The sequence below is a fragment of the Muscardinus avellanarius genome (assembly GCF_963383645.1).
Source record: "Muscardinus avellanarius genome assembly, chromosome: 16".
NCBI lineage: Eukaryota > Metazoa > Chordata > Mammalia > Rodentia > Gliridae > Muscardinus > Muscardinus avellanarius.
The window spans coordinates 73,277,856-73,285,498 of record NC_137802.1 but is presented as its reverse complement, the minus strand read 5'-3'; positions in this window follow the sequence as shown (position 1 = coordinate 73,285,498).

Sequence of the window (7,643 nt, the reverse complement as noted above, 5' to 3'; positions counted from 1 at the left end):
GGAGGTTGCGGTTGGGCCTGCTCCCTATGCAGAGCTCTGGGTTGCATGGGACTTGGGTGGCTGGCAGGGCTTCCCGCACCTCCCCTCCCAGCCAGCTTTGCCCTGGGCCCCGTCCTCCCAGCCTGTAGCCAGGTTGAGTAGGGGAGGGCTGGATTCCAGGGCAGGAGCGGGAGTGGGTATGGGGCGCAGCCACCCAGGACGGCCGAGGGCTGGGCCGGGTCTCCTGTCCTGCTGTGTGAGAGCTATGGCCAAGGAGAAGGCCTGGGCACCGGCAGCCGTCATGGACGTTGCTAGTGGCTGTTCACTGCTGAACTGAGTTTTTTGCAAGTGAGGTGCTGGGCACACGGGAGGACTTCTGCAGAGGCACAGAGGACCGGAGGGGCGCGTGGCCCAGAGGGCAGCCCTGTGCCGCTCCTGGGCCGCAGGCTTCCCTCAGCTCGTGCATTCCTGGTTGGTTCCTTTGTTCCTGAGTTGGCTTGCTCCTTCCTTCCTTCCTTCTTTCCTTCCTTCCTTGCGTGCGGTCAGCGGGTTGTCGGTCTCCCTGTGCTCTGAGTCTGCGCGGCCGCCCTGCCGTCACTCCTGAGTCAGTCTGTGCGCTCTCTGGTCCCTAGTCCGTTCACTTCTGCGGGGTCTGTTGGGCATCTGCTCCTCCCGCGGGTGCTCACCCGGAGCCTGTGCCCCAGCTCTGAGCCACTGCACCGCTGCTGCGCTCCCTTCAGGTTTCAGCTGCCACACGTAATCCTTTGCTCTTGACGTGAAGGGGCTGCGTCCCTGTGCTGACTACGGCCTGTCCAACCTGCGCGGCACCGTCTCGCTGTCTCGGCTGGCCGGTAAACGTGTCTGGAGGCGGGCGTGGGGCTGCCTCACCTGGACAGCCGTGCCGCTCCGAGGTGCGGGAGGCCCGAGCCCTGCAGGCGCGATGGCCCGCCCCTGCCTCGGCCTCCAGCCTTGTCCACCGTAGGTGGTTCTAGCCCAGAGTGGACAAAAGAACAGGGCAGGGCGAGGTAGGACCTCACCGAGCAGGACACAGCACTTCGGGGCTCTGCTGGGCAGGGAGGGTCCCAGAGTGCAGGGGCCCCTGACCACTGCGGGTATCTTGGGTGGAAGAGCTCCTGACCACCACAGCGGGCAGAGCGGAGGGACTGACTAGGACAGGTTAGAGTGGAGAGCCCCTGGCCGCAGCAGGTAGCCAGAGTCCACCATCTTGGCAGCTGGGTCCCCTGTGTGGGCTGGTGGGTGTAGGGTTGGTGGGGGGAGGACTTCCGGGGGAGGGTCAGACTCTGGACTCTCAAGCAGACTGCCCGGGGTTACTTCCAGCCACCCACCTCACCCCGCAGAGCCGCTCCTGTTCTTTTTCTCTCACTTTTTGGAGCGGTATGGGGGGGGGCATTCTTCTTCTAGATACACCCAGCCTTTTATTTTTGTTTTGAAACAGGCTCTTGCTAAATTGCTAGGTTGGTCTCAAACCTGCAGTCCTCCTGTCTCAGCCTCCCGAGCTCTGGAATTGCCAGGCACACGTCACTGCGCCCGACTTATTTCTCTACCTTCTTGAGAAGGAAACTTAGGTCACTGGTTGCCAGCATTTTTCCCTTTAAAATCATGCTTTTGTCCTGTGTTGTGTTTCATAGTACTAGGGATTCAGCCCAGGGGCATTTTACCTCCAAGCGACACTTCCAATTCCATTTTTATTCTTTATTTTTAATTTTTGTGTGTTTCTTTTTGTGTGTGGGGATGGAACCCAGGGGCATTTGACCTCCGAGCTACACTCCCACCATATATATATATATATATATATATATTTTTTTTTTTTTTTTGTGGTACTGGGGTTTCTGGAACCCCTTCTACCTTTGGGCTTACACTTCCAGACCCAATTTTATACTATTTATTTATTTATTTATTTATTTATTGAAAACAGGTTCTCTCAAGCCAGCATGGCTGGCTTCAAATCTGCGCGATCCTCCTGTCTCTGCCTCCCAAGTGACCATGTCCGGCTCCGCCCTATTTTTTATTCTTTATTTTGAAACAGGGTCTCACTAAGTTGCGGAAGGGCCTCACTACGTAGCTGAGGCTGTCCATGAACCACGATCCTCCTGTTTCAGCCTCCCAAATGCTGGGATTACAAGCATGCGCCACCACGCCCGGCTTAGTGAGACCCTGTTTCAAAATAAAGAATAGCCTGGTATGGTGGTGCACACTTGTAATCCCTGTGCTTGGGAGGCAGAGACAGGAGGATTGAGCAGGTTCGAAGCCAGCCGTGCTGGCTTAAGAGACCCTGTTTCCAAAAAAACAAAACAAAAAACAAAAATAGGTCTGGGAGTGTAGCCTGGAGGTAGAAGGGTTTCCAGGAACCCCCAGTATCACCAAAAAAACAAAAAAAAATAGGGCCGGAGGTATAGCTCGGAGGTCAAATGCTCCTGAGTTCCATCCCCAGACCCACAAAAAATAAAAATAAAAAAAGATAGAATCTCACTAAGTTGTCGAGGGCCTCACTAAGTTGTCGAGGGCCTCACTAAGTAGCTAAAGCTGGCCACAAACCTGTGATCTTCCTGTCTCAGCCTCCCAAGTACTAGGATTACAAGTGTGCTGAAATTCATGCATCTTTTTTTTTAATGGTACTGGGGTTCCTGGAAGCCTTTCTACCTCCGGGCTACACTCCCAGACCTATTTTTACATTTTTATTTGGAAACAGGGTCTCCTAAGCCAGCGCGCGCGGCTGGCTTCGAACCTGCGCGATCCTCCTGTCTCTGCCCCCCAAGTGCGGGGATTACAAGCCTTCGCCACCACGCCCGGCATGCATTTTTAAGACTATGAATTTTCCAGACTATGAATTTTCCTTAAATTATAATTTGAGCTACACCCACAAAGGTTGGTATATTATATATTTTTTTACTGTTAGGTTCCAAATATTTTCTGATTTCCATGGCAGTTTCTTTGAATTGTGGGATATTTATAACTGCATTGCTCTTCTTATCTTTTTATTTTTTATTTCTAACTTTACTTTCCAGCCGGGTGTGGTCTTTTCTTTCCTGGGGGGTACTTTGCCTGCCCTTTGCCCCCAGACCTATGGCCAGCAGTGTGGGGGGTGAATGGAGGGCAAGGTAGCCTAGACCCAGGAGCCACCTGCAGGCCCCACCCCACCCCTCCCCGCGCGCAGCCCCACAGTGGCCCTTCCCAGGCCCACCAAGGCCACCTCTCTGTTCCCAAGTCCTCAGCCCAGCGAAACGCCCGCCCAGTGCAGCATCCCAGGACTGTCTCTCCATCTTGACCTGGGCTGATGGCCCCCCAGGGGCTGTGGGATTGGGGCTGCGGCCTGGCGGTCAGGGAGCTTGCTCAGCACTGGAGAGAGACGGTGTGATACAGACTGCCCAGGTCCAGCCCGGGGCGGGGGTCCCCTTGACTCCTCCCCACTTTTGAAATCTATCCTCCCATCCCCGCCAGCGTTGGACAGTGACTTCACCTCACCGTGGACCGGGGCGGCGGGCGCGCCACTGGGGATGGTGGGCGGGATGTACGTGGGCCCAGGGGGCTCAGTCAGGGCGGTGCTTTGGGGCAGCTTTCAGACGGTTACTCCCCACTTTACAGGTGGGGGACTGAGGCCCTGGAGAGGCGACCATGGGTCCAGTGTCTGGGCCTCCCTGTGTCCAGTGCTGACCTGCGGCCCGGCCTCCCACTCAGCCAGCGGGGCCTGCTGGGTGATGCCAGGCCTGCAGGCAGGCATGGTGGTCTCGATGTGCCTTCCCAGGGCACCGGTACCCCACCCCACCATTGCTGTTACTTGGTCTCTCACCTTGCTAAGGGCCTGGACGCTCTAGCGGCTGACGCTCCCCTGCTGCCCTGAGGCTTGGAACTTCTGCATGTCCTACAAGAATTTGAGGTACTTAAAGGACCCTGAGGCCAGTGGGGCCAGCGGGCCAGGTCACCAGGGCCGCCTCGCATGGGCTGGGCAGCCCAGAGGGCGGTAGCAGCCCGGGCCAGCCCCACCCTGCCCACTGCAGGTCTTGGTCCTGGGCCATTTTTTCCAGCTAATGGTCTTGACATTCTTATCAAAAACCACTTGACCTTATATACAAAGGCTTATCTTGCTATTTTTTTTTCTTGCAGTACTTGGGGGGGGAATCCAGGGGCATTCTACCTCCAAGCTATACCCCCAGCCTAATTTTTTATTCTTTATTCTGAAACAGGGTCTCACTGAGTTGCAAAGGGCTTCACTAAATAGCTGAGGCTGTCCACGAACCATGAACCTCCTGGCTCAGCCTCCCAAATGCTGGGATTACAAGCGTGCACCACCACACCTGGCTTATTATATTAATTTTTTAATTTTTTTAGTACTGGAAATTAAACCCAGGGGCATATACTTCTGAACTACATCTCCAGCCCTGTTTTATTTTGTATTTTTAAAGTTTTTAATTTTTAGTTTTTTTTTTGTTTTTTTTTTTTGGTACTGGGGGTGGAACCCACGGGCTTTCTACCTCCAGGCTATACTCTCAGACCTATTTTATATTTTATTGGGAAACAGGGTCTCACTAAGTTGCTGAGAGCCTCACTAAGTGACTGAGGCTGGCTTCTAACGTATGCAATCCTCCTGTCTCTGCCTCCCAAGCGCTGGGATTACAAGCGTGCGCCACCATGCCCAGTTCTTTAATTTTTAGTTTTTTGCAGTACTGGGGATTGAACCCAGGTGCATTCTACCTCTGAGCTGCACCCCAAGCCCTATTTTATTTTTTAGTTTAAAACAGGGTCTCACTAAGTTGTGGAGGGCCTCACTAAATAGCTGAGACTGGCCTCAAGCCTGCCATTCTCCTGTCTCATTCTCCCAAGTGCTGGGATTACAAGTGTGTGCCACCATGCCTGGATTGATTGATTGATTGTTTGATTGATTGATGGTAGCTACACACCCAGCCCTATTTTATTCTTTCTTTCTTTCTTTCTTTTTTTTCGGAAATAGGGTCTCACTAAGTTGCTGAAAGTCTCAGTAAATGCCAAGGCTGTCCTTGAACCTAAGATCCTCCTATCTCAGCCTCTCAAGTACTGAGATGACAGGGGAGTGCCACCATGCCCGCACCCAGCTTTTTTTTTTTTTTTTTTTTTGGTGGTGGTGGTGGTACTGAGGCTCCTGGAAACCCTTCTACCTCTGAGCTACACGCCCAGACCTACTTTATACTTTTTTATTTGGAAACAGGGTCTTTTAAGTCAGCGAGGCTGGCTTCGAACCTGCGTCATCCTCCTGTCTGCCTCCTAAGTGCGGGGATGACAAGCGTGCGCCACCACGCCCGGCCCCAGCTTTTTCTATCTTGTGTTTGAACGTCGTCTTGCAGGGGTCCTGAGAGCATCCTCTTTCCCGCTCTGCATGTTCCCTTCTTTTACTGCGATGAGACCCACATAACATAAACTCCACCAGAGCGGACGGTTGGGAGCGTCGCGTGCTCACAGTGGCGCGTGACCATCACACTGTCTGCTCCAGAACATTCTCAGCAGCCCCAAAGGGAATCCTGTCCCACTAAACGCTGACCGACTGCCCGGCCCCCGGCACCCCCACTTTGCCCCAGTCCCTGTGGATGGGCCTGCTCTGCACATTCCTAGGGACAGAACCCTAGTCAGGCACGGCGGCACACCTGTGGTCTCAGTACTCAGGAAGCTGACAGAAGGATCGCAGGTTCAAGGACCACCTCTGCCACTTAGACGCTCAGCAACGGTGACTCACCTGGCGCCATCCCTAGTACAGATAGAGTAAAATAAAAGAAAGGAGCCGGGCGCGATGGTACGCGCTTGCTTGAGAGGCGGAGACAGAGGATGGTGGATTCGCAGCCAGCCTCAGCTACTTAGGGAGGCCCTCTGCAATTTAGTGAGACTGTTTCAAAATAAGAATATTAAAAATGGGGCTGGGGATGTAGCTCAATGGTAAAATGCCTCTGGGTTCCATCCCTAGTACCATAAAAAAAAAAAAAAAAAAAGCAGCCCAGAGAGCAGCAGCCTGCTGGGCCACCAGGCCAGGCCCGTGTGGGGAGCCCGGCGGCCGGCCGGCACCACTCTCCAGAGCTTCCAGAACCAGCCCTGCCCCCAGCTGACAGATGGCCGGTCCCCAGCGGCCCCTCCAGTTTCCTTTCTGCTCAGAGCCGCCCCTCCCAACAGGCCCTGGCCCCCACTTTGGGTGGGGCTAGCCACAGAGCGCAGCTGGGGGGCTGGGGGCCTGGGTAGGACGGCGCCCCTGCAGCGCAGCCCTCTCCCAGCATCCTGTCCACGGCCCCACAGGGACCGCAGCAGCCCGGGGTGTGGTGTGAAGTGTCGGGCAGGTCCCTGCCTTCGCCCGGCTGTGAGCACCTGCTCCCTGGTCCTGCCAGTTTCCCTCCGCACTCAGGGCCCAGCACGGGGGCTACATGGGCTGTGGGCAGAGGGTCCAGGCACCTGGAGATACTGCTCTGAGGCTGGGCAGGTGGCAGGTCGTGGGGGGCCCAGCAGGTGAGGTTGCGTGGGGCCTGGCTTTGCGTGCTGAGGCAGGAGAGCTCACGGGGCTTCCCGGGTTGAACAGGCCTCACTTGGAAACAGGGTCTTTGTGGGTGTAATTAACATGAGGCCACACCTGGGTGTGGACGTGGTTCAGTATACAGTACTTGCTCGGCACACACAAGACCTGGGCTCTGTCCCCATCTCTCTCTCACACACACACACACACACACACGTGAGGTCATACTCGCATAGGGTGGGCCCTCAATCAAATGACCCGTGGCTTTATAGGAAGCCCACCACCATGCCAGGCGTGTTGGTGCTCACCTGTAACCCAAACACTTGGGAGGCGGAGACAGGAGGATCGCAGGTTCAAAGCCAGCTTGGGTAATAGAAAGACCTTGTTCAAGCTGGGCATGGTGACTCACGCCTGTAATCCCAGTACTTGTGAAGTTGACACAGGAGGATCACAAGTTCACGGCCAGCCTCAGGTACTTAGGCCCTTTGCAACTTAGATGCTGTTTCAAAATAAAGAATAAAGCCAGGCGTGGTGGCACACATTTGTAATCCCCGTGCTTGGGAGGCTGAGACAGGAGGATCACACAGTTTAAAAGCCAGCCTCAGCTACTTAGTGAGGCTCTCAGCGACTTAGACCCTGTTTCCAAATAAAGTACAAAATAGGCCTGGGAGTATAGCCGGGAGGTAGAAAAGCCCCTGGGTTCCACCCCCAGTAACACCAAAATAAATAAATAAATGGAAAAAAAATAGAGTTGGGGGTGTGGCTCGGAAGTAGAATGGCCCTGGGTTCCATCCCCAGCAGCAAAAAAATAATTTTTGTGTGTGTGGTTCTGGGGTTCCTGGAAACCCTTCTACCTCCAGGCTACACTCCCAGACCTATTTTATACTTTTTTTTTTAAATTTGGAAACAGGGTCTCTTAAGCCAGCACGGCTGGCTTCGAATCTGCGTGATCCTCCTGTCTCCGCCTCCCAAGCATGGGGATTATAAGCGTGTGCCACCACGCCTGGCAAAATAAATTAATTTAAAAAATCACATTAAAATAATAGTTGCCTTGATTTTATTTTTATTTTTATTTTTTGGTGGTACTAGGGATGGAACCCAGGGGCCTTCTACTTCCGGGCTACACTCCCAGACCTATTTTATAGTTTTTATTTGGAAACAGGGTCTCTTAAGCCAGCAAGGC